At 37.5% G+C, this 27,382-nt stretch overlaps 1 pseudogene; it reads left to right on the forward strand.

Moving 5' to 3' along the window:
* Positions 1–26,353, forward strand: part of LOC109563504 (CWF19-like protein 1) — a 113,598-nt pseudogene extending 87,245 nt beyond the window's left edge.
* Positions 26,354–27,382: the final 1,029 nt, after the last annotated feature.

Consider the following 27,382-nt stretch of genomic DNA (forward strand, 5'->3'; position numbering starts at 1 on the left):
GGCCACACTCTTAAAGACTTCATAGCCTCAGAAAGTCAACAGTATGAACCTCACTTATTTAAACATTATTCATTTTCAATAACCATTGGAGGTGGCTACAATATTGTTTTAAAACCACAGGCTATTCATGAATATCTTAAAATCTCCCTTGAACTAATTTATATTTCCAGCCTCTTGTAACTGTTCTGTGAAGTGTCCCCTTTGATCCTACTTCTACATCAACCTTCGTGATTCAAAGAGAGTTGCTCTGTTGTACACGTTCTGAATTTGATGAATTAGGGATTCTGCTCACATTTCCCATGATTTAAAACATTTTAGGTATGTCTTTATTTGCTGTTCTGTTTCCTTTTAATTCTTTTTAATAAGCCCTATTTTCTTCCTATTTGTACTGATATAGAATCCACTTACCCACTTTATCAAACAATTATTAATCTTCAGTTTATTCTCTGTAATATTACTGCTCCTTTATCCTTTAAGATACGGCAAATTAGAATTACAAAACTTCTAACTTTAAGTAAAGCCAAACTAAATGCTTTCAGTTTTGCTTCTTTCCTGGTAATGCTTTTTAACACTAAGTATGTTGCTGTTGTCGCTTCCCTGGTGGCTCAGCAGTGAAGAATCTGCCTGCCAATGCAGGAGACACAAGTTCAATCCCTGGGTCAGGAAGATTCCCTGGAGAAGGAAATGGCAACCCATTCCAGTATTCCTGCCTGGGGTAACCCCATGGACAGAGGAGCCCAGTGGGCTATATAGTCCATGGGTTCGCAAAAGAGTCGGACACAACTTAGCAGCTATACAACAACACCTTGGGTTAGTTCAAGAAACAGGCAATTCTTTCTAGAAAGCTTTCCTAGGTTTTAATTTGTAATACATTCCTTTCCAATTATTGCTTGCATTCTTTTCTAGGTACCTCATATTGACCAACATTAAGTTTTAAAATTTCAAATACTGTTATCCTGAATTTTTAAAAATTCACTAATGAAAAGTTTTAACAAAAATGCTGAGTTTTGATGGTATTATTGACCTTTCAGATTCCTTTCTGCACATGGTAGCTTAGTAAACACTGAGACTGAGATATCTGCTTTCAGGTATATGAATCTGAAGAGACAAAAAAATGCAAATTAAGGAAATAGCCTGAAAAATTAGCTTCCAAACTGTTCATTTATCAAAGTCTGCTTAATCCACTGCTTCCTAAATGATAGGTCTCAGAACACTAGCTCCATACTATTAAACCTAATGCATCTACTGTTTTGGATATCAGTAATTAAACAAGTTAGACAAGTTTTTCGGAGAAGGCAATGGCACCCCACTCCAGTACTGTTGCCTGGAAAATCCCATGGACGGAGGAGCCTGACAGGCTGCAGTCCGTGGGGTCTCGAAGAGTCGGACATCATTGAGTGACTTCACTTTCACTTTTCACTTTCATGCATTGGAGAAGGAAATGGCAACCCACTCCAATGTTTTTGCCTGGAGAATCCCAGGGACGGGGGAGCCTGGTGGGCTGCCGTCTATGGGGTCGCACAGAGTGGGACACGACTGAAGTGACTTAGCAGCAGCAGACAAGTTTTTATACGCCAGATCTCAGTTCTTTGATTATACTTAAGTTCATTATGAATTTCCAAGAGAAAACATGATTTGAACTATTTCCTGCATTCCGTTGGCCCCAGAGCCCTTTTATTCACAAACTTGCTCTCAGTTCTACTGTTCTAAGCACACACACTGGGAAATGCACAGGTAACCATTATGTTCCACAACCTACATTCTGAAACTAGAATGATTTCAACTTATATAATGTCTAGCAGAGGATAATCTAGGTACCATTTTATATAAGGATCTATTCCTTATATATAATTAGAAGGACTCTGGAGATGGTCAACGCAGAAAAGGACATTACTGAGCAGAGATGAAGCAGGGTGACAGGTAACACATGCAATCTATTATCAATATAAGCTGAAAACTTAGCTAATTAACTTAATCAACTTTTCTCTTGTTTTCATTCCACTGTAAGCATTTGAAATCATCGTGACTTTTTTCACTAAAATTCAACTACTTCCATTTTACTGTCATATACATTAACACAGACAAAAATAGTATGTAATAAAGTTTTCCGTTCCATTCAAAGTATTTAAGTCATTAAACCATTGTGCTAATAGTGTCTGCAACAGACCAACAAAAAACTGGCTTTCTTTAGAAAGAATAAGTCTTCAACTGACTCACTGGGTATTTTTCTACCAAAAGTCATTAAGTTTCCTAAGATTTCTTTAAAATCTATGGAAACAGGAAAACTGCCATTTTTTTAAAATACATCATTCTCACTTATATCAAATTGTTGAACTTGTATAAAATTTGTTTATAACGTGCCACAGCATGGTGTTAGTTGCTCAGTCATGTCCAACTCTTTGTGACTCCATGGACTATAGCCCACCAGGCTCCTCTGTCCAGTGGAATTCTCAAGGCAAGAATATAGGTGTGGGTTGCTATTCCCTTCTCCAAGCGGTCTTCTTGAACTAGGGATCAAACCCAGGTCTCCTGCATTGCATGCAGATTCTTTACCATCTGAGCTACAGGGAAGCCCAACATGTGCCAAGCAATTAAAAATATGAACAAATGTTCATCCTCTGATTATAATATGAAGGAGCTTAAAAACCTTAAAATAAGTTAAGGATTTAAAATTTTTAAAATGCTAGCACTACTAACTCCTTTTCTTGTGTAATACTGCAAGTGCTGCAGAGCTAAAATGCCTTTTCTTATCCAATAAGATCTTAGCTTCAACAAATATCTTCAGTTCCTAAGGGTAAAATTTGATGTGCCTTCTTTAAAGATAACTTTTGACCAAAGGGAGAGAGATATATCCAGATGTATGGTGAGATTGCAGCAGTTCTGAGCCGTGTCAGTGACCTGGAATTTGTAGCATCATTCCCTTGGATACTGAGGAAGATTCTGCATGTGCTATTAGAAATACAAATAGCAGTGATATCAAATGATAGAAGTCAACAATGAACAAGACTTTTTGCTTAGAAAAGGTGAGAGGGTACAGGGTAAAACGGAGAAATAATGAGAAAGTAAGAAGCACAGAAGAAAAGTTTCACCTCCTTAGAAAATGTCTTTTCTGTGGATACAGTAATTTTCTCACCACAGAACAATTAAAGGCAAATAAGACTGCAGAAGAAACACTAGAGGGGCAGATAATGGGATACAAGGGGAAAGAGTACTATTTTTCACTATGTTCACCATTAGTTTTCATTTTTTTAACAAGGAAAGTATTTTTAAATAAAACAAATATATTTTTTTTAACTTCTGAGTTTGAGGGATTAAAGTCTCAAGCAAGGAACAAAAAGTAAAGGAGAAATAAGACCATAAAGCATCCCGTTTCATGCAGCCCATCCAGGGGTAAGATGCCAGGCTAATTCCAAAAACAGGATTAGGCCAATGGAGGCAAGATGAGACCCAACCCTCACTCTTCCTACAACAAGATTTGAAGAAGGATTTGTTTTTATGCCTAAATTTATTGCAAATTCCACAACTGCACAGATAGTGAGTGCAAGGAAATACGACAGTGCATTATCAGTTTTAGTCAGGAATGGAAAACTCAAACAAAATACCCATAATGCATTGGCAGTGAACACTCAAGTGGAATATCAAAAATCTTCCTAATACAGTAGTAAAGTATCAATACAATCACTGGGTCTCAAGTAATAAGTAATGTGGTGAACATTTTTAAATAAAGTATTACCACTCCCAAAACTATAGTTCAAAAAGATGTGTGCATCCCAAAGTTCATAGCAGCACTACACAATAGCCAAGATATGGAAACAACCCAAACGTCCATCCACAGATGAAGGAATGAAAAGAATGGGGCAGAATACTATAAAACAGAATGAAATAATGCCATTTGAAGCAACATGGATAGACCTAGAGATTATCATACTAAGTGAAATCAGTCAGGTAGAGAAAGACAAATATCTACGATATTCCACACTATACCATATGATACCATGTGATATACTCCACTTATATTTGGAATCTAAAATATGATAAAATGAACTTATCTACAAAATAAAAAACAGACTCAGAGACACAGAGAATAGACTTTTGGTTGCCAAGCAGGGAGTGCGGGTCAGAGAGGGAAGGACTGGGAGTTTAGGATTAGCAGATGCAAACTATTATATACTGAATGGATAAACAACAAAGTCCTACTGTATAGCACAGGGAACTATATTCAAAATCCTATGTAAACTATAATGGAGAAAAATATTAAAATGAATGCATATATATGTATGTATAATTGAATCACTCTATTGTACAGCAGAAATTAACACAACACTGTAAATCAATGATTCTTCAATAAAAAAGTCATCACTCCTTAAACTACGAGTCTTATCAGAACACTTAAAAATGAGATCAATTACTCCTTTCTGTAACATACATCTGAAACCTCCAACTTTTATTAATCATAAATTTTCTCAACATATGAATGATGTTAAAGGATAAAAGTTCACTTTCATTGTTAATTTATATGCATATATGTATATATATTTAAAATAGTAAAACAGCCACTGTGTCAACCACCACTCATAATTTTAAAATATTAGTCTGCACATTTGACACTAATCTTTTTTCTTCACTCAAGGAAATAAACATTAAAACTCAAATCACCTTTCCCCAAATTTGTTCTCTACCCTTCCCGTCCCCAGAAAACCATTAACCAGAATTTATTATACATAGATATTTTTATATATTCATAAATATATTTACATATATTTATATATATAACTCAAGCCATTTAAAAAAATAATCATGCTACACCACATATATATATCAATGTGCAATTTTGGTAATTTTTACTTAAAGAATGCCATCGCTAAATATTTTTGTGCAAGTTGTATTTTTATTAAACATTATTTTTCATCTAATCTATCCATATTGGTACACAGACCTAGTTTACTCATTTCAACTACAGCAGAATATTCAAATTTTATTTTCAATGTACTTCTTAAAGAATTTCACCACGTTAAATGTTTTCGTATAAAGGCCTTTTCTTCTGTCTCCCTTTTCCACTCCTTTTCTGGTCTTTCTGACCAAATATACACACACACTCAGAAGTTTTATTTTAGGGTTCTCAAATCCCAGATTCTTTGGAGTATGTTCTGGAATCAGGCTCCCTGGGTCTAAGTATACAACAGGCTGAGACGCAGAGTATGGACAGGAAATACCTGGATTTTTGTCAGGATCCCCTCGGGTGCAGTAATTATATATAACTCAGAACGTGTTTGCAACTGAGTGTGAACCTGAGAAAATTTATCAACTATGTTTGGAATGTCACGCCAATTTTTCCAAATGGTTAATAGTTAAAATGGCACTTCAGGAACAAGAACTAACAGATAGGGTATACAGATTGTTGACTTAATAGGGTGTTTTCATTGACAATGCTTTTCAGCTGTGCAAATTGGAAAGGAACGTGAAAAGGAAGGGTGAGCTCATCAATTCACTCAAAAAACTAAACTCTCATAAAGTTTTGCTCTTGGAGTTGAGATTGCTTTGGATGAAAAAATGCTGCAACCTCCCTGTTCCCAATTCCCATTTGTTCCATTTCTGGATTTCATTAGCATTACATTCTTTTCCTTCACACACACACACACATACACACACACAAACACACACACAGAGACATTTCCAAGGTCAAATTATAAACCTGAATATTCAAAATAATTTAACTATATTTTTATAAGATTATATTTGTCCCATATATTGTGACAAATCTTACTTCTACATTTATGCTTCAAAACAGAATGTCAATTAAAATAATTAAGTGCCAAGCTAATTATTGGCGCAAATCAGCTCAAGCTAATTTTCATCTCCTCACCTGAAAAATATCATGATTTACTTTATAATTACCAAAGGCTACTGATTATATTTATGGAAATTTATACATATATATATATAGTGATTCTATATTGCACATTTAATGTGGGTAACGCTGTGCCATAGATGCTATAAAACAAAATCAACAATCACAAAAGCAAAAATGATTCTTTATCTCAGGGAGTTTACATTCTAATAAGTGGAATGCTGCTGCTGCTGCTGCTAAGTCACTTCAGTCGTGTCCCACTCTGTGCGACCCCATAGACAGCAGCCCACCAGGCTTCGCCGTCCCTGGGATTCTCCAGGCAAGAACACTGGAGTGGGTTGCCATTTCCTTCTCCAATGCATGAAAGTGAAAAGTGAAAGTGAAGTCGCTCAGTCGTGTCTGACTCTTCAGTACCCCATGGACTGTAGCCTACCAGGCTCCTCCGTCCATGGGATTTTCCAGGCAAGAGCATTGCCGTAGGTTGCCATTGCCTTCTCCAAATAAGTGGAATGACACAGTTAGAAATAAGTAGCATTGGCTATTAATATATTTTAATAGGCAAGAAGGGAGAATTTTATCCAGGAAGAAAGAAATGCAGCTGGAAGTCCAGGAAGAGTTCTGTCAACTATACTCATCAGGAAGTGAGGCGCCATGGAACAGGATAGGATTAGAGACCGGGAATTCTCAAATATCTGTCTCCACCCTGGCTCTACTCTTACTGACTTAGCATCATGCCTGACACATAGCAGATGCCAATGAAAATTTGCTGACTTATTGAGTGGACTCGAGAGCATCAGTTTCTCATAGTCTTTGTTCCTCTCCCAAAAATGGGGATAAAAGATAATTCATAAGGTTCTTCTGAGAATCAAATAAAATAATACATATGAAAACATATAAAGTCAGTTTTAAGGTGCTAAAAATATATTGCTTACCATTCTCTGAGGAATTTAAAAATAAGTTGCAGAATTTTTAAAACTCATGCATCAAAGTATGAAGGTAAATTTTCTAGGAAGAGCCTATGGTTGGGAACAGGAAAGAGAACCTTAGCTCACTGTTATCCTCTTCCTTTGGCCTCAACCACTCCCCAACCCACCTTCTTTCCTTCCCCAGGTCAGGAGATAGCTGACCTTCCAAACTTGTGATTTCCTTTCCCATGGGTGATTGGGACTTTTCCCAGGAGAATGTTAAAGAAAAACTACCTCCACACTAAAAACTGACCCCACAATGAAACCAATCAGTGTCTCCTTGATAAGCCCCAGTGCAACAGCCCTGAGGAAGAATTAACAACTGGATTTTGTAAAGCTGTGGCATTACCTGTGATTTTAAATTCCCATTCTAAACCAAACTGCTTGCTAAAAACACTGGAAAGCCTGCATGTATATTAGATGCAATTCTTATGATCTCTGATAGCCTAAGGAAGGATACCCGGATTTAGAAATAAAGCACAGCACTGTAACCACAGTGATCAAAATGTAATGAGGAACTTGCCCTCACAGGTTAGATTTCTGAATCACAACCTTGGAGATAACATTCATTATCCCAGAATAGGAAAACATTCTGAGCATTGTTACATTGACCAAACCTTCTGCACAATTCCTCAAAATAGGCACTGTGTGACTACAATACGTCAGGGGATCATACTTCATGTGTTAATCTTTTCCTGATGTTCTCCTTCTACAGCATGTCAGTGGTGATGTAAAGAGTGATGACTCAACCAAAAAGAGAGATGACTAGGATTATCTGGAAAGAAAAAGAGAGAAAGAAATGATGAGACAGAGGGAAAAGAGAAAGGAGGAAGGGGAGGAAGGAGGGAGGTGGGAGGGAGGGAAGAATAAAGGAAAGAACTGGAAATAGGGTGGTCCCCAGTGGAGAAGGTAAAATAAATTAGGCAAAATATGGGACAATGTATGGTGCACAAACTATCTTGGCATATTTGAGAGAGACTATTTTATTGGGGCTTTTACTATTGACAGATTTACTATTTTACAAATTTACTATTTACTTGCCATTAAAACAGAAATTGTGTACATATTGATAACGTTGTTCAGTTGCTAAGTTGTGTCTGACTCTTTATGACCCCATGGACTGCAGCACTCCAGGCTTCCCTATCCTTCACAATCTCTCAGAGTTTGCTCAAATTCATGTCCATTGAGTTAGTGATGCTATTCAACCATCTCATCCTCTGTTGCCCCCTTCTTCTCCTACCCTCAATTTTTCTGAGCATCAGAGTCTTCTCCAATGAGGAGGCTCTTTCTATTAAGTGGCCAAAGTATTGGAGATTCATCATCAGTCCTTCTAATGAATATTCAATGATTTCCTTTAGGATTGATTGATTTGATCTTCTTGAAGTTCAAGGGACTCTCAAGAGTCTGCTCCCACCACAGTTCGAAAGCATCAATTCTTTGGCACTCAGCCTTCTTTATTAATAATTATCCACAAATAAATCAACTTGGTTCTAGCTACACACCATTCTTCTCAAAGATGCCAATAAAATGTTGAGGTTACAAGCAAAACTAAAAGTTAAATAAGACCTTATAAATCTCCAGAAACTGCACGATTCATTTTTATCAATCTAACCAGTTAGAATCTTTTCAATCTTTGTTTAAATTGCTTCTTCCTCATATATAAACACACCTAATACACTTATCATTAAGATGTTCTACAGAGTGTCCAACACACAGTATGTTCCCTTCCCCTTTCCCTGCTATCTTCTTTTCTTCTGTGGTATCTACATAAACTGGCGTGTAGGTAGTACCATAAAACAAGGTGGCAGGAGTAAGAAGAAGTGATTATGAAGGAAAGAAAAGAGGTGATTTTAGAAACAGAAAAGTTCTAGGGTAAGTAGTTTTCAAAAAGTATAAAGTGAGTTTCTGATGATATACAAGCTGTCTTCCTCAAAGCATCTTTCTTCTTTTACCCATCACCCAGTCCCCATTTCTTTGCGATCTTTATCTCTGTTTGCCTCTGCTTTCAAATGATTTTTTGTCTTTCTCTACTACTTTTTTCTCTTTTTCTTCTGTTTCCCTCTCAACATTGGAGACTACTGCTTTAAGACTGCTTCTTCTTTCCCATGGACTCTTTCATGGGAAGTCAATTTGTGGGTAAACTTCAGTATGCTGAGGTATAAGTGGATGAATGGCTTCCCAGGTGGCACGGGTGGTAAAGAACCTGCCTGCAGTCTGCCTGCAATGTGGGAAACCCGGTTCAATCCCTAGGTGGAAAATCCCCTGGAGCAGGAAATGGCAACACAATCCAGTATTTTTGCCTGGAAAATCCCATGACGGCTGGCTACAGTCCATGGGGTCACAAACAGTACAAGCTGACTGAGCAAATAACACATACATGCATGCCAATGCAGGAGACATAAAGACCCCGGTTTGATCCCTGGATTTGAAAGATTCCCTGGAGAAGGAAATAGCAATCCACTCCAGTATTCTTGCCTGGAGAATCCCATGGTCAGAGGAGCCTGGTAGGCAACAATCCATGGGGTCCCAAGAAGTTGGACACAAGTTAGTGACTGAGCATTCACACACTCACTCTTACACACACACACACACACACACACACAAGAGGATGCATACAGTGCCAGAGTCACCCACAGTGCATTTTTTTAACGTTAAGAGATTATATTTACAGATGCTTCACAGAGAAATCTGTCAGAAGCCCCCAAGTTTCAGAGTGGATCAGTTTCTAAAATACATACCTACGCTCCACTTGTGCGTGTTGCCATTTACTGGTCCTCCATGGTTCAGGCTTTTACAGTACCACCAAGTCCTCGGGTGTCTACCTTCTTTACCGCCCTTTTCCCAGCTCAATGGATAGACCAGGCTGCAGGACCCTGGAGCAGTCTGAGATCGCAGAGCCAGCGCAATTGGCTGCGACGCAAGGTCAGTGTGAGGTCATCTCAAGGTCAGCGGAGGCACAGCCTCCACTTCTATTCCTGCCCTTTGGCCATGGGACAGAACACGGCCAATCTGGAGCTAAAGCAGGTTGTTTAAAAAAAAAAAAAGGTTTGAATCCACATCTTAAAGATCGTAAAGGGAATCACTCTTAGCAGATGGCGTTTTCCTACAGGAACAATACACTGGGATTTTCATTCCTAACCAGAGTCATCTTCAGATGATTCTTAAATATGACCAACAATGTCTTTAAAGTGAAGATACAGTAACTATAAACTACTAGAAATGGTAATGAAATTCCAAGTCCTAAGAAAGTGAAAGTGAAGTCGTGCCTGACTCTTTGCAAACCCATGGACTGTAGGGTATCAGGATCCTCCGTCCGTGGGATTTTCCAGGCAAGAGTGCTGGAGTGGATTGCCATTTCCTTCTCCAGGGGATCTTCCCAACCCAGGAATCGAAGCCGGGTCTCCCGCATTGCAGGCAGACGCTTTACCGTCTGAGATTTTAACTGTATAAGTCATACAGATGATTGTACCGCAAATCCCTATTATAAAGTGTCTCTAGATAAAGACAGAGGATTGTCCTCAATTTAGTTTAAGCCTAATGTGCTAAGTATAAAAGCTTATGATTAAGCACTTCATAATTACAAATATAGTGTTTTTTGAGCTGAAAGCAAACAGAGAACTCATCTAGTTCAATAATGTACTCGGTCTTTTTTTACTGATGAAGAAATGAATCCTGTTTTATATCTTAGTGTAGAAAAGGGATTTATTTAAATATCTCAGGTCTCTTAAGAAAATAAGTCATGATGTTTAAAATGGTTTCATTTTACTGCATTGAGGAGTTAAAACTGCAGTATCTGTTAACTGAGTAGCACCAGGATGTGTAGTAGTCCCTGAGACAAAGCCAAAGATAAGTCAAGCAAACTGTAGAGTTTCCCAGATATTACAGCTAGGTGTAATTAGCTGTTCTCAGTATTCTTACTAAAAGTATTACTTTTCACCTCATGCCTACTTGTAAATGCCCATATACAAGGAAATGACCCAAGTTTTAGGACTCAGGAGTCATGAGCTTATTCTATTTCAACCTACAGGTGAAAGACCCATAACATCGACCAAGTGAAGGGCTTTTCAGCCCAAGTCACTTAGTCGTTACAGTTCACTCCTGCTTCCTGAATTAAGCATGTCTGTGGATATAAAACCTATCAACTAAGAACACACTGGAAAATGAAGTAAATCATAAATGCCTATCAATTTACCAATTCTGAAAAACCACTCTTTTATTCACAAAATGAGTACTGATTGTCTTCAAACTGACTTATCTGTATAAGCCTCTCTCCTGATCAACTATGACATAACAAAAGGAATCGCAAATTAAAAAAAAAAAAAAAGGAATCTTAAATATATAACCTGTGTGTTACTAGCTATGTTTTGCTCTTTGAGTCTCACGAGCTATTCAGTTAACATTTCTTTAAAACTATGCAATTAACATTTGAAATAATAAGAACAACACTTGCAGGCAGGTGATGTGGAAGCTATATTCTCCCAAGGACTCTTAACTCTACAGTTTTGTATGAAGCAGCATCTGGTAAGACATGCTGAGTGTAGGAGACACTCAATGCACTTGTCTGATGAGCTGTGGAAGAATTTTCCTGTGGAATGTACATTGTGTCTCTTCTCTGAAGTTTTCAAAAGTGTTTTCTGATCATACACTTATTCCTCTTATTTTTGCAAAAGGTAAGAAGTAGATGAATTTTGCCGGAGAAGGCAATGGCACCCAACTCCAGTACTCTTGCCTGGAAAATCCCATGGACGGAGGAGCCTAGAGGGCTGCAGTCCATGGGGTCGCTGAGGGTCGGACACAACTGAGCGACTTCACTTTCACTTTTCACTTTCATGCATTGGAGAAGGAAATGGCAATCCACTCCAGTGTTCTTGCCTGGAGAATCCCAGGGACGGAGGAGTCTGGTGGGCTGTCGTCTATGGGGTCGCACAGAGTCAGACAAGACTGAAGTGACTTAGCAGCAGCAGCAGATGAATTTTGCTTCTGTTTTCAGAAGACTCAGGAACCTGAGATCACTGCATATTTCAGAAAATGTTACCCCATAGGGCTAGTGGTACATCAAATAATAAAGCTAGACCATAGGACAATCCCTGTGGCTCAGTCCCTGTGGTTCATAGGGTTTCCCTGGTGGCACAGACGGTAAAGAATCTGCCTCTGATGCAGGAGACCTGGGTTCAATCCCTGGATTGGGAAGATCCCCTGGAGAAGGGAATGACAACCCACTCCAGTACTCTTGCCTGGAAAATTCCATGGGCAGAGGAGCCTGGTGAGCTATATGGGTTGGCAAAAAATCAGACACGACTGAGCAACTAACACACACACACAAATAGGACAATCATAATGATAAATTTCATACAGCACTGAGTCCCTCGTATAAATTAAAACACAAGTGGTGAACCCCTCCTTACAACAGAATGACAATAGAAAGGTAACTAACTAATATGGATGGAATACTGGCATTAGAAAATCCCTTAGCTGCTAAAACTAGAGGATTAAAATCTAAAGCATTCCCCCACCTCAGCAATACTGGAATAAACTACCATTATGTAGCTTCTGATACAATACACTGAGAAAGACACAGCATCACTTCAGTGATATTCCTTCCTAAATACTTTATAACCTGAATCTAATCATGAGGAAACTAGACAAACCCAAATTAAGGAACGTTCTACACAATAAAAGACCTACTTATACTTTTCAAAAATCTCAAGGATGAGAAAAACAGGGAAAAAATGTAAAACTGTAAACTAAAGAAGACTAAAAGGACATGAAAAACTAACAGGACATAATAATTAAATGAAATTCATTTAATTTGGATTAGATTTTAGAGTAGGAAAATCTGTAAAGGATATCATGGAACATTCAATGAAATTTGAATATGTACTATGAATTAGAGTATGCATAAATGCCGAATTTTAGAATTTTAACAAATATACTGAATATACTGTGATTGTAAAAGAGACTGTACTCATTCTTAGAAAATAACCACTGAATTTTTAGAGGTAAAGTGGTATGCTGCTGCTGCTGCTAAGTCGCTTCAGTCGTGTCCGACTCTGCGCGACCCCAGAGACAGCAGCCCACCAGGCTCCCCCGTCCCTGGGATTCTCCAGGCAAGAACACTGGAGTGGGTTGCCATTTCCTTCTCCAATGCAGGAAAGTGAAAAGTGAAAGTGAAGTCGCTCAGTCGTGACCGACCCTCAGCGACCCCATGGACTGCAGCCCTCTAGGCTCCTCCGTCCATGGGATTTTCCAGGCAAGAGTACTGGAGTGAGGTGCCATCGCCTTCTCCGGTAAAGGGGCATATCTCCTTTCTATTCTAAAATGCAGGTAGATGGGTGATAGATGATATAGAAAGTTTAATTAAACAATTACTAATCTGGATAAAAGGGGTGTGTGTGTGTGTGTGTGTGTGTGTGTGTGTGTGTGTGTGTGCGCACGCGCACCCACGTGCACCCTTTCAACTCCTTGGAAAATTTGACACTACGTACAAGTTAAAAAGTAAATTAAAAAGTCTGCTAAGATCAGCCCTCTAAAATACCAACAGTCCAGGTTTGACAGCTCTTCAATTACTAACCATTTATTTTTCCCAGACCTAAGGGATTTCTTGGGTGAGAATTTTCATCACTGTAACCAGGAACGTCCCAGCAAACCAGGGAAAATTTGAGACCCGACCCCCAATATGCAGGGTGAGAATTCACATTGGACATGGACGAGAGGAGTTTCCTTGCTGTTTCATTTGAATGCCGAGATCTATGCATTTATAGAAGCATCAAATCAATGTAAGAGAAAACTATTAGGATGAGAAAAGAAGATAGGAATTGTACTATTGGAGAGTTTGGCTTGCTAGAGTAGTCATTTGTTAGAGGAAATAGCAGAAGTAGATATTTACTACACACTTTCTTTGTAAAGAAAGACATTTAGCCTGTACATGTGTAAGTTCCATCATCCAAAAATATAATAAATATGCAAAATTCTTTACTTGAATTTAAAGAGTGCCTCTTTATGTGAAAGATTAAAGGAAACTGATTCCTCTCTTGGTGGTGTTTAGTCTCTAATGAACGAACTTCAATTTATTTCAACTGAGACTACATTTTAGCATTCCATCCAAGGCACAGTACCTACCATAGCTGGTATGCATGGTACACTGATTGGTTCTAAAGGGAAAACAGATGAATAGTGTAATTGTATTTTTAAAACACTGAAAACATCTTTGATGCTTGGAATGTCACTTCATTTTTTTTTTTTTTTGCCAAAAAATAATGCCAATTTTTCTTTGATCTTAAGAAAATAATGCAAGTTTAAAGCAAGGTTTTCAGAGATTATTATGTATTTCACTTGAGAAAAATTTTGGAAAATACAGGCCAAAATTTCATATTACTACCATCAATTCAACTTAAACCTTTTTGTAAATAGATGTTAAGCTGAATGTGAAAAAAGAAATTCTGAAGGATTTTTCTGCAAGCATGGCTCAAGTGTCTGCCTTCAAAGTCTCTTTTAAAGAAAGTTAGCAAATAGACTGTTGAGTTACACAAATATCTTCACATAAATACTTTCTCCCCATGGGCCACAACTATACTTCTTAGACTTTGAAACAAAACCTAAGAGAAACATCCTTTATTTTTCAACTGAGTTTTTCTTTTGGAATTGCAACATTGCCTTGAGGAAGGTAATTGGACTGGAATCCTAAGATATTTTTTGAATCTCAGTTTCCCTAATTATTGGTCTTAAGATAGAACAAGTCCTATGAGCCTCTGAGCCTGTTTACATACCTGTGAAATCATAATACAATAACACTTGACTTATCTACCTCACAAAGGATGTTTAAAGCATCCACTGTAATAATGTATAAGAAAATAATTTGTAAACTTTGGTTATGATCCTTTTGGATCATAGTTCATATATATCACCCAAATACTGTCCTGATAGTGTTTACAATAGTTTTGACTCAAAATGTTTTCATTTCATTTTACCTAGCTTCAAGATAACTGTATTAAGAACAGACTAGATTGTGTGAGAAATTCACGTGTGCTGCTATAAGGGGCAAAATATGACTCTCTCCTTAATGAGGAGATAACACATGTTTAGGGCTTCCTAGGTGGCTCAGTGGTAAAGAATCCACCTGACAATGCAGGAGACACAGGAGATGCAGGTTTGATCCCTGGGTCAGGAAGATCCCCTGGAGAAAGGAATGACAACCCACTCCAGTATTCTTGCCTGGAAAATCCCATGAACAGAGGAGCCTGGTGGGATACAGTATATGGGGTCACAAAGAGTCTGACACAACCTAGTGACTGAACACATAATACACATTCTACAATAAGGGATGAACTGGAGATTTTCAACAATGAGTTCCTGCCTTTATTAAGGCAATTCCTGTCAACAAAACCTTCCATCAGAGCATCTCTGGCTCTGCTACCAGCAGCTCCAGGGTGGTTTTTCTTGAAGGATTAACTCTTAGCAAAGACCTTCTATGTAATTCCCATTTGTTTCTCAGTGGTCTCAACACCTTCCCCGAAGAGTGACCCTGGTCAGCTCTCTGAAGGATCTCCATGTTTTTTGGCAGTCCACAGTCCAGGGTCACTGTCTTAATATCATCTGTCCAACAAGTATTTATTATATTCCCACAGTTTTCCCAACACTGAGCTTAATGATTGGGATAAAAGTAAGCAAAACAATATGAGAAACTTATAGGCTAATGTTAGCCACAGACCCACTTCCAGAGACAGATATGCCTTGCTGACCCTCAGGTAACTGTCAACTCTTAAGGATCCCAGCTAAAACCAGAACTAAAGATTATGAGCAAAATAATGGATATATTTTTAATTCACCAAGTTTTGGAGTGATTAGTTAAATGGCAAAAACTAATGAAATGATAATAAATAAGGATGAAATAAATATAGTTTGTAAGAAACTACGCTAATCATATTGCTGCTGCTGATAGAAATGGCCATTATCATGGAGCAAATACTGGCAGTCATAAATGCCACACTTAGTGAGAGATGTTTAGGTTTTACAGTAATGCATTTTTAGCTCTTATATTAGTCACATCAGTCTGTCATAACAAAATACCATAGACAGGGTGCCTTAAACAGCAGAAATTAATTTTCTCACAGTTCTTTCACATGGTCAAGTGAACTCTGGTGTCTTTTACTCTTCTTTATAAGGGAACCAGCCCTACTGGTTTAGGGGTCCACCTTTCCCCACTGAATATTTATCACCTCCTTAAAGGTCTTATATCCAAATACAGTCACTTTGTGGGAACACAAACATTCAGTCCATACATAAAAAGCACTATTATTGTTGAAATTCCTATAGTAAAATTCACTTTGTTATTGCAAGATGGAAACTTTCTAACCCTTAACTCTCTTTTCCCTGTTAAACAATTGCTTTTGATAACACAGTTTCTTAGTAATGCAACTTTTGCAATATTAAGCTGAACACATTATAAAAATTGTTCTTGCTAAAATGTTTGCTGTAGAACCCAATATTTTATGAAGACAAAACATTATATTGGAATAAATAACCTTAGCTTTGGTAGCTTTTTAGAAGTAAAGATAGTTTTTAAAACAAGTAAGTCAAATTTGTTGTTTTACTCCTTAGAAGAACAATTCTCAGAGGTCTACAAATATATCTCATTTTTATTATTTCCCTTTCTTCTCATATATTTTTATTTTCACATTTTAGAAATAAGATGTCAACCTTGTGACATTAATTGAATAACAAAATAGAAACAGTTATATTATGTAAATGGCAAAGAATGTTTGAAGTCTATTAGGTATTTGTTTATGCTCAGTGAAACAAGGCAGAGAGAGCAAGACAAATACTATATAATGTCACTTATACATGAAATCTAAAAACTAAAACTAGTGAGTATAACAAAAAAGAAACAGACTCACAGATAGAGAACAAGCTTGTGGTTACCAGTAGGGAGAGGCAAGTGAGGAAGGGCAAAATAGGGGTAGGGGATTAAGAGGTACAGACTGCTAGGTATAAAATAAATCGGTTACAAGGGTATATTGTATAACACAGGGAATGTAGCCAGTATTATTCAATAATTATAAATGGAGTATAGCCTTTAAAATTTTGAATCACTGTTTAACACTTGAAGTTTATATAATTGTAATAATTGTAATCAGCGGATTCATGCTGATGTATGGCAAAACCAATACAATATTGTAAAGTAATTAGCCTCCAATTAAAATAAATAAATTTAAATTTAAAAAAAAAATAAATAAAAAGCAGAGACATTACTTTGCCAACAAAGGTCAAAAAATAATAATTATATAATTATAATTGCAAATCAATTATATCTCAGGAAAAAGAAAAAAGTCTATTAGATATTTGAAGACTATAAGTTTACCACAATGCATATAAAAAGGCATTTTTGCAAATTTTGTATTTCCTATAGTACAATGCTACAAAGATATCACTGGTATACTGTTTCACACTTGAAGTGTTTTGTACTGTTTTGTTTTAATAATTTTTTTAATGTTATTTATGTATTTATTTTATTTTTGGCCACACGGGTTCTTCACTGCTTTGCTCGAGTTTTCTCCAGTTGCCATGAGTAAGGACTACTCTGTTGTGGGGTGCGGGATTACATGTACTCTGTTGTGGGGTGCGGGATTACATGTCAGTGGCTCCTCTTGGTGCAGAGCGTGGCTCTAGCCTTGTGGGCTTCAGCAGTTGCAACATTCAGGCTCCATAGCTGCAGTGCAGGGGCTTAGTTGCTCCACAGCCTGTGGAATCTTCCCAGACCAAGGATGGAACCCGTGTCCTGCACTGGCAAGCGGATTCTTAACCACTGTGTCACCAGCGAAGTCCCGTGTTTTGTATTTTAGGTGGTGCTCATGGTAAAGAACCCGCCTGCCAATGCAGGAGACATAAGAGACACAGTTTCAATCCCTAGGCCAGGAAGATTCCGCTGGAGGAGGGCATGGCGACCCACTCCAGTATTCTTGCCTGGAGAATCCCATGGACAGAGGAGGCTAGAGGGCTACAGCCTATAGGGTCACAAATGTCAGACATGACTGAAGCGACTTAGCACACATTCACGCAAGGAAAGAAGACTAAAGTGTACAAAACAGTGGCTACATCTTAACACATAAAGAAATGGCCTGTTCAATTCAATAAATATTGTTGGCTGTCCACTATTATATTTTTCTCTTTTTTACTACACCAACATGAAGTTAAAGATATAGATTATTCTGTACCCTGACATCATGAAGATATTTTCATGTGTTAATAATTTTGCCTTTCACCCAGGCTTTATTTTGTGTATGATATAAATTAGGATTCTGATGTGTTGTTCATATAAATACATGTGGACTGAATAGAGTTTATGGAAAATATTGTTCATCCTCCACTAAACTCCCATGCCATCCCTGTCATACATGTCATACGTGCACATATGTGTGCGCATCTACTTTGGGGCTCTCCATTTTCATTAGTCCGTCTATCTACACCCATACCACATTGTCTTAATTAATATAGATTTGTAATAAATCTTTTTTTTTAATTTCCCCTCTTCCTACACCCTCACCTATAGTAGTCACAAATCTTATTTCTTTTTCTATGAGTTTCTTTGCTTGTTTGTTTGTAGAAGTGTAATTGACCTATGACACTAAATTAGTCCCTGATGCAATGGCACCCCACTCCAGTACTCTTGCCTGGAAAATCCATGGACAGAGGAGCCTGGTGGGCTGTAGTCCATGGGGTAGCTAAGAGTCGGACACAACTGAGCGACTTCACTTTCACTTTTCTCTTTCATGCATTGGAGAAGGAAATGGCAACCCACTCCAGTGTTCTTGCCTGGAGAATCCCAGGGACAGCAGAGCCTGGTGGACTGCTGTCTATCCGGTCGCACAGAGTCCGACACGACTGAAGTGACTTAGCAGCAGCAGCAGCAGCACAACACAGTGTTTCCATATTTTTATATATGTATATCCAGGCAATAAGTCTTAATATACAGAAGAGCAAGTCTTTTTAAGACTGTATCTATGTGGTCTCTTGAATTTACATATACATTTTTTAATCAGCTTGTCAATTTTTATGGAAAAACCATGCTATGATTTTGACTAGGATTGCACTGAATCTATAATCACTTAAAGATAATTAACGTAACTTATTTTTTCACTTATTTAGGTATTGTTGAATATCTTTCACTTATATTTTAAATCTCCTCATAGAGTTCTTGAACATATTGTGTTAAATATGTTTTATATAATTTGTATGCTTGGTGATAGTACAAATAATATCTTTAAATTTTTTGTCAGTTCAGTTTGGTTGCTCAGCATTATCTGAGTCTTTGCGACCCCATGGACTGCAGCAACGCCAGGCTTCCCTGTCCATCACCAACTCCCAGAGCTTGCTCAAACTCATGGCCATTGAGTCGGTGATGCCATCCAACCATCTCATCCTCTGCCATCCCTTTCTCCTCCTGCCTTCAATCTTTCCCAGCATCAGGGTCTTTTCCAATGAGTCAGTTCTTCGCATCAGGTGGCCAAAGGATTAGAGCTTCAGCTTCAGTATCAAGCCTTCCAATGAATATTCAGGACTGATTTCCTTAGGATGGGCTGGTTGGATCTCCTTGCAGTCCAAGAGACTCTCAAGAGTCTTCTCCAGCACCACAGTTCAAAAGCATCAATTCTTTGGTGCTCAGCTTTCTTTGTGGTATAACTCTCACATCCATACATGAGTACTGGAAAAACCATAGCTTTGACTAGACAGACCTTTGTTGGCATAGTGATGTCTCTGCTTTTTAATATGCTGTCTAGTTTGGTTATAGCTTTTCTTCCAAGGAGCAAGTGTCTTTTAATTTCATGGCTGCAATCACCATCTGCAGTGATTTTGGAAGCCAAAAAAATAAAGTCTGTCACTGTTTTCATTGTTTCCCCATCTATTTGCCATGAAGTGATGAGACCAGATGCCATAATTTTTATTTATTGAATGTTAAGTTTTAAACCAGCTTTTGTTTGTAATCTTACTATTTATTACTGTTGTATATGAATGTAATCCCTGGAGGAGGGTATAGCAGCCTACTCCAGTATTCTTGCCTGGTGAATCCCCATGGACAGAGAAGCCTGATGGGCTACAGTCCATGGGGTTGCAGAGTCGGACAACAGAGAGCAACTAAGCACAGAATAGGAAAATAATAATTTTACTATATAGACTTCATTTGGCAACTTTGCTTTCCTCTTAATTTTGAGTAATTTACTTGTAGGTACCTATGGCCATTCCTTATACACAATTATATGATTTGCAAATAAGCTTTTATATTTTGTTCTTTTTAGTCATTAAACATATTTCTTTTTCTTGTGATAACACTGTCTAGAAACTCTGATAAAATATTGAATAAAAAGTTAGTACTTAGAATCTTGGTCTTTTTTTGCAAACTCAGAAGTAGAGCTTTCAGTTTGTTCTCCTCACTCTATATAAAATTTATTGTTGATTTTGAGTCAGTTCAGGTAATTCCCTTCTGGTTCTAATTTGCCAAGGACAGCAATATCAGTGAAGATTACATTTTACTGAGTGCTTTTTCTGCAATTGGTGAGGTAATTTTGTGATCTTCTTTAATCTTGTAGTATGGCAAATTATATTAAGATACATTTTAACATTAATACAAGTTTATCTTCCAGAAATAAATCCAAATTTGTCATGGTAGATTATACTATTATGCTTTATATATGTTCTAAATTCTCTTTGTAAGCATATTATTTATGATTTTTGTATCCTTGCTTCATAAATTCATAAATAAAATTTTCCAATGTTTTGTTTCCTTACTTTGTTACATGTTGGTATTGAAATTACACAAGCTTCATAAAAAAATTTTAGCACCCTGGAATAGTATAATTAAGATTGAAATATTTGTTCTGTGAACACTCCTAGAACATATGGGTAGAGAAACTGTGCTTGGAATTTTCTTAGTGGGAATATCTTTGGTTACTGATACAATTTTTAGTTATTATAATACTATCCAGATCTTCAAATTCTTCTCTAGGTAAATTTGCATGTATATATTATAGAAATTTGTCAGTTCAGTTAATATTTTTAAATCACCTAACATAAATTTTATGGCATATTTTCCATAAACTTGTCATAAATGTTAAAAATCCCAGAAATAGCCAAATAAGTTATAAACTTACATCCAGACAAAAATCTGCACATAAATGTTTATAGCAGCATTGTTCATAATTGCCAAGACTTGGAAGCAACCAAATGTCTTTCAGTATGAATGGATAAATAATTCATGGCACATCTGTATGACAAGATATTATTCAGCAACACAAATAAATGAGCTATCAAGCCATGGGAAGATGTGAAGGAATCTTAAATGCATGTTGTTAAGTGAAATAATTCAATTTGAAAAGTCTGCATGCTATATGATTTCAACTCTGACATTCTTGAAAAGGTGAAACTGCAGAGACAACATAAAGATCAGTGGTTGCCAGGGGCTTGTAGAAGGGAAGATGGGATGACCAAGTGGAGCACAGAAAATTTTCAGGGCAGTGAAACTATTCTGAATGATACTGTGACAGCGAATAAGTGTCATTATACATTTGCCAAAACCCACAGAATATATAATGCAAACAGTGAACTCTGATGTTACTATCAACTTTAGTTAATAACAATGTGTGACTATAAGCTTATCAGTGGTAACAAATGTTCCACACCAATGAAAAATGTTAATAATTAAGGGAAACTACATTCAGGATAAAAGGGGTTATCTGGGAATCCTCTGTTATTTTCTGCTCAATTTTCTTTAAATCTAAAACTGCCTTATGATCCAGCAATCCCACTGCTGGGCATACACACTGAGGAAACCAGAAGGGAAAGAGACACGTGTACCCCAGTGTTCATCGCAGCACTGTTTATAATAGCCAGGACATGGAAGCAACCTAGATGTCCATCAGCAGATGAATGGATAAGAAAGCTGTGGTACATATACACAATGGAATATTACTCAGCCATTAAAAAGAAGACATTTGAATCAGTTCTAATGAGGTGGATGAAACTGGAGCCTATTATACATAGTGAAGTAAGCCAGAAGGAAAAACACCAATACAGTATACTAACGCATATATATGGAATTTAGAAAGATGGTAACGATAACCCTGTATACGAGACAGCAAAAGAGACACTGATGTATAGAACAGGCTTATGGACTCTGTGGGAGAGGGAGAGGGTGGGAAGATTTGGGAGAATGGCATTGAAACATGTGAAATGTCATGTATGAAACGAGATGCCAGTCCAGGTTCAATGTCAATTTTTACTTAAAAAGAATAAAAAAAAAAAAAAAGAAAGAAAAATGTTAATAATTAAGGGAAACTACATTCAGGATAAAAGGGGTTATCTGGGAATCCTCTGTTATTTTCTGCTCAATTTTCTTTAAATCTAAAACAGATTTTAAATATAGTCCTTTGAATAAATAAATAAGCATTGCATTAATTTTCTTTTTCTCATATGATGCTTTCTAGTTTCCTTTATAATTGCATCAATCTTTAAATATATGTTTCCATTACTATATTACATTTTTATAATGATGGAATCCAAAGCTGTCTAAGTCCTGGATCCAGTTTCCTTTGCAAACTCTTTCTGTGTCATTAAAACACTACATTTTTTCCCTAATTGACTCACTTTTATGGGTATGTTACTTTGACAGACAATTTTAAGAAATGCTCTCATTAGTGTATGTTTCCTTCCTAAATAACTTTTTAAAAAATTAGAGTTCCATTATTGTTGCTAAACTGTGATATTTTTTAATAATTACTAAACACCAGGTGTGCCAACTAAGATAATTCTTAGCTTACCTTAGTGCACATTTGCCTGAATTGTTGACTGAATAAATTTATTTATTTACATTAACATAGTGGTCATATAAAGCCATCAGAACAGATATTTCACAGCTTTAGATAAGTCCCATAACCCTGATGGAATGGTGATATTTTTCCAATAAGTATGGGAAACAGAAAAGAATCAATTCAAGAAATTAAACAGAGATATATGTCTCAGGACGCTTTGAGAGTTCCACGTTCTCTTTCCTATTGAATGCAGCCCATGTGCACAAAGATGAAAGCTTGTGTATGTGGCCCTCTGATTGCGTAAGAGAGTCTGGTTTTGTTTTATTTGAGATGTTTAGCTAATACAACTTTCCTAAACTTTAGAATTCAAGCCTCCTTTTTTCCTTTGGGCAGCTATTTTCCCCTCAAATTACAAATGATCTGTAAAGTGAAGGAAGTCATAAGATTGATTCTTTTGCACTGACTTAAGCAGCAAGTTCGAAATATCAGAATTATTTTATGAAATTCCCTGCAAGTAAGCAGAAAATTTGCTTGCTACTATTAGTTATCTTTTTTATATTTGATTAGGAGGAATTTTCTTTTGTTTATTCTTTCTTTTATTTATTTGACCTGGAGGAACCATATGAATGAAGGACAAAGCAAAAATAAACTATCTTTCCATGTATATGTATGGCTGAGTCCCTTTGCTATCCACCTGAAGCTATCACAACATTGTTAATTAGCTATGGTGCTCAGTCACTTAGTTGTGTCCAGTTCTTTGCAGCCCCATGGACTGTAGCCCACCAGGTTCCTCTGTCCATGGAATTTTCCAGGCAAGAATACTGGAGTGGGTTTCCATTTCTTTCTCCAAGGGATCTTCCCGATCCAGGGATCAAACCCACACTCCCTGCACTGGCAGGCAAATTCTTTACCACTAGTGCCGCCTGAGAAGCCCGTTAATCAGTTATACTCCAATATACAATTAAGAGTTTAAAAAATTGAAAAAATATACATAAATCTTATACAAAAATATACAAAAATCTTAATACATACATTTTAGGTTTAGTTCATAATTCTAAGCTCTTTTATTTAGAATAAACTTGAAACTATTTCTACTTCAAACTCCTAAATATCGGGAACTATGGCACGAACAGTAAGAAGGAAGAAAATAAAAGTCTTTTCTCCCTCCTGTGGGCATGCAGCTATGTGTTGGACTTCACTGTACTTTTTTACCTATAGGTCTCCAGCACAAAATCTCTACTATATAGCTATTTGCTAACAAAATCAGTTAGTCACAAAGTTTAGAGCAGGAATTTTTTTAGCTTTCTTGAATTAAAAAAAAAAAGAAATGAGTCATAGTCCAATACCTATTTTTGTAAATGTCCTCTCAGATCCAAAGCTCAACTAAAAATCAGATTTCTCCACTAGGTTAGTTGCTTAGAAAACAGCTGTGGAATCACCATGATTGAATCAGTCAGGTCTAGTCAGGAGGAGAAACCACACCAAGTAGTCCAATAGAGGTTACTAACATAGGACACCAGTTACAAAGGAGTAGGAGCTAGAGACACTGAGGGAAAGGTGAGGATACTCAGAGTTTACTGTCACTAGCCAGAGCCAAAAGTTATTCTAGAGCTGCAGAGACAAGGGAGGTGATGCTATCGAAGGTCTGAATACAGACCATCCAGACAGAGGTCAAATCCACAGAGGAGCAGTCGCTCATGGAGTCAGAATTCAGATGGGAACTGGGGCTGTGGCAGAAATCTGCCCGGTGGAAACTGTGGCCACAGAATGGACTTCTAGAAAGAGATGGAATTACGGAGACTCCGATTATGCTAGAAATGCAATCCAAAGCCCAGGGAGATGGCAAAGAAGTAACCTGTCTTCCCTCCCCTAGTCCTCCAATTTCCCAGGTTTGTCACCCATTAGCTGCATCTACTTTGAAAATAATTGGGACTTCCCTGGTGGTCTAGTGGTTTAGAATCCTCTTGCCAATGTAGGGCACTTGGTTCCAATCCCTGGACCAGGAGGATTCCACAGGCCATGGGGCAACTAAGCCCATGTGCCACAACTACTGAGCCAGTGCTCTAGAGTCCACGAGCTGCATCTGGCCCCACAGGCCACAATGACTGAAGCCCAAGAACTTTAGAGCCTGTACTCCACAAGAGAAGCCATCACAGTGAGAAGCCTGTGCACTGAAACTAAAGAACAGCCCCGCTCACTGCAACTAGAGAAAGCCTATGTGCAGCAAGGAAAACCTGGCACAGTCAACTATTCGATTAATTAAAAAAAGAAAACAATTGGCAAAGGGGATGTAGAAAATCAAGTTCTCAGAGATCAGAACCTTGAGACACTGAGTAGGATTGCAAATGGACCCTTTCTCAAAGTGAAGTAGTCATGGTTTGGTGGGATTTAGTAAAACATGCAGAAGCTTGGAACTAGGAAAGGAGAAAGAAATGTAGGGTTGGAGAGTCCCATAGTAACTCAGAGTAACATTATAAGACAGAAATGTTCACATTATTAGTGTCTATATTAAGTTTTATAGCAAATAACAAAGGTTTCAGGAATGTTTTTAAAAGTGAGCTCTTAAATCAGTAATAAATCTTGCTTATGCCCAAGTTCTTGTGATAGCAACCATCTATTGAACATGCATTATGTGCAAGGCACAGTGCTATATATACATTTTCTTATCTAATCCTCACAATAACTCTGTGAAGCAGATATGAGTATCTTCATTTTGCAGATAAAGGGACAAAGATATAAAAGAGATTAAATAATTATCTGAGGTTACAATGGTAGTAAGGGGGAGAGTTTCTATGCAGACTCAGTTTTCCCAATCTCCAAGCTGTCAAGATCACCATGCAATTCTGCCCTAATCAGTGTTGGCCAAAGGGAGCTTCATTATGTGTTATTCATTATCACCTTTCTGGAGCAGATGGCTCTCTCCCACTTCCACAAGGCTGGCTCACAATAATGGTTAAAATTAAAAAGGTGTTTTACATCCAACCCACACAGAAGATGAAATCATTCCTACTTATGTGACCAATGATTTGTCTAAAAGTTGTATGTACATTTTTCTATCATCTCTTTCATCACCTGTGACTGTTCGTCTATAAGATGGCAAAGAGGACAGGTGCACTGAGGCAGGAAGGAGACATCCGTCTACTGGCAGTGATAGCAAGTCTTCTCCTCACCCAAAGCAACCTTTCAGACCTCCCTGGACTCCAAGCTCTTGCTGATTTTGCCCCGCCAGCCCTGAAGTAGAAAAACATCTGGTGTTCAAGATTGGCACACATTGTTACCTTGCCCTGGCCAAAGGAGGCTTATCTAATTACTATGTCCTCATCTTGCCTATTGGGCTAGAGCCCAAGCAGGGTCCATATGACTTAATTTGGTAACAAGACAGTAAGAGACATCACCTCCAGCAACGGGTCATTCCTGTGCAACTCAGCCAGGGCACCACTGCTGACATTAGAAATGCCTTCATTTCCCAGGGCACAGGAACAACAGATAGTGCTCTTGGGTATCTCAGAGCCCTCTGCCACCAAGCAGATGGCACTGCCAGGAGCAGAAACATATTTTCATGTTGAATTTGAAACAGGAGAGAAGCCTTTCCACAGAATTAAAAGGAATTTTCCTCTGTAGTTTGGAAGAGAGTTCTGGCCAGTAAAGCCATCCTTAATATTCCTGACAAGCCTGGCCGGAGGCAGTGTCGGAGCAGCAAAGAAGCAGAAGAGAATCTGTTCAGCAGGTGTCATTCTGGATGATTAAGCAAAGGGAGCAGGACTTTATGAATTTCACAGGAAGTAAGAGCGGCCTGATTTTAAAGAAACTACAATATCCCTTGGGTACTGGGGCCCTTCTTCTTTTTCGTGCATTCCCTTGAACCCTACCTGCAGCAAAAGGCCTGAGATTGAATGGTTTTTGGAAAAAGTCCATTCTTGAATAAAAACTCCATTTGTTGAAAGCATGTCTGTCACCCAGATCCAAGTACAGCTTGTGTTTATCAACATTTTCAAAAAACATTTAGAGTATCAAAATCCAAATGCTTTTCCATGAAAGAAAAAAAAAGGTATGTGATGGATAGGGGGCAACACTAATTCTGATATTTTTATTTTAGACTAAATTAGGTATTTCTTTGAATAGTTCATCTGAAACAGCTTAATTACTGACTGATTAATATTTATTAACTTCTGATACACTATATAGTGTATATATGTTGTGTGTGTGAGTATAGTATGTGTATGTGTTTAGTAGGAAAGAGTGCAGTGTACTATACTGGAACTCTCTCAAAATTGCCTAAGACAATGGCATTTAAGAACCTTATTTTTAATGGTATTAGTACTCATTAAAAATAAATAATAATAAAATATATGCTATATAGTAGTAAATCTAATCCTTACATATTTCTATATAATGCTACCCAGGTTACACTGGACATGTTTCTCAAAGAAATGTACTTCCAAGAAAAAGTAGTAAAGAGAGGAGAATTTCACCCACTGGGTATCATGAAACAATTTTCTGTCTCTGGGCCAGCACTCCATTGGGTAAAGAGATTCAAGTGTCCCTGTAACCGTGGATATGTCACTTAAGCCTGTCCCATTCACAGTCATTTCTCCAAAGTGTGAGGCAATTACTTCCTGAAAATACATTCCAGGTAGGAAAATGTAAAACAAGATGGTTGATGTTAATGTACTTTGCAAATAACAAAATGCTATACAAACTTAAGTTGCAAGAGAAATTCTTCTGAGTTCTTGTGCACCGGTTTAGATATACATACTCATCCATTATAAACA

The sequence above is a fragment of the Bos indicus genome, chromosome 9 (genome assembly GCF_029378745.1).
Source record: "Bos indicus isolate NIAB-ARS_2022 breed Sahiwal x Tharparkar chromosome 9, NIAB-ARS_B.indTharparkar_mat_pri_1.0, whole genome shotgun sequence".
Lineage (NCBI taxonomy): Eukaryota > Metazoa > Chordata > Mammalia > Artiodactyla > Bovidae > Bos > Bos indicus.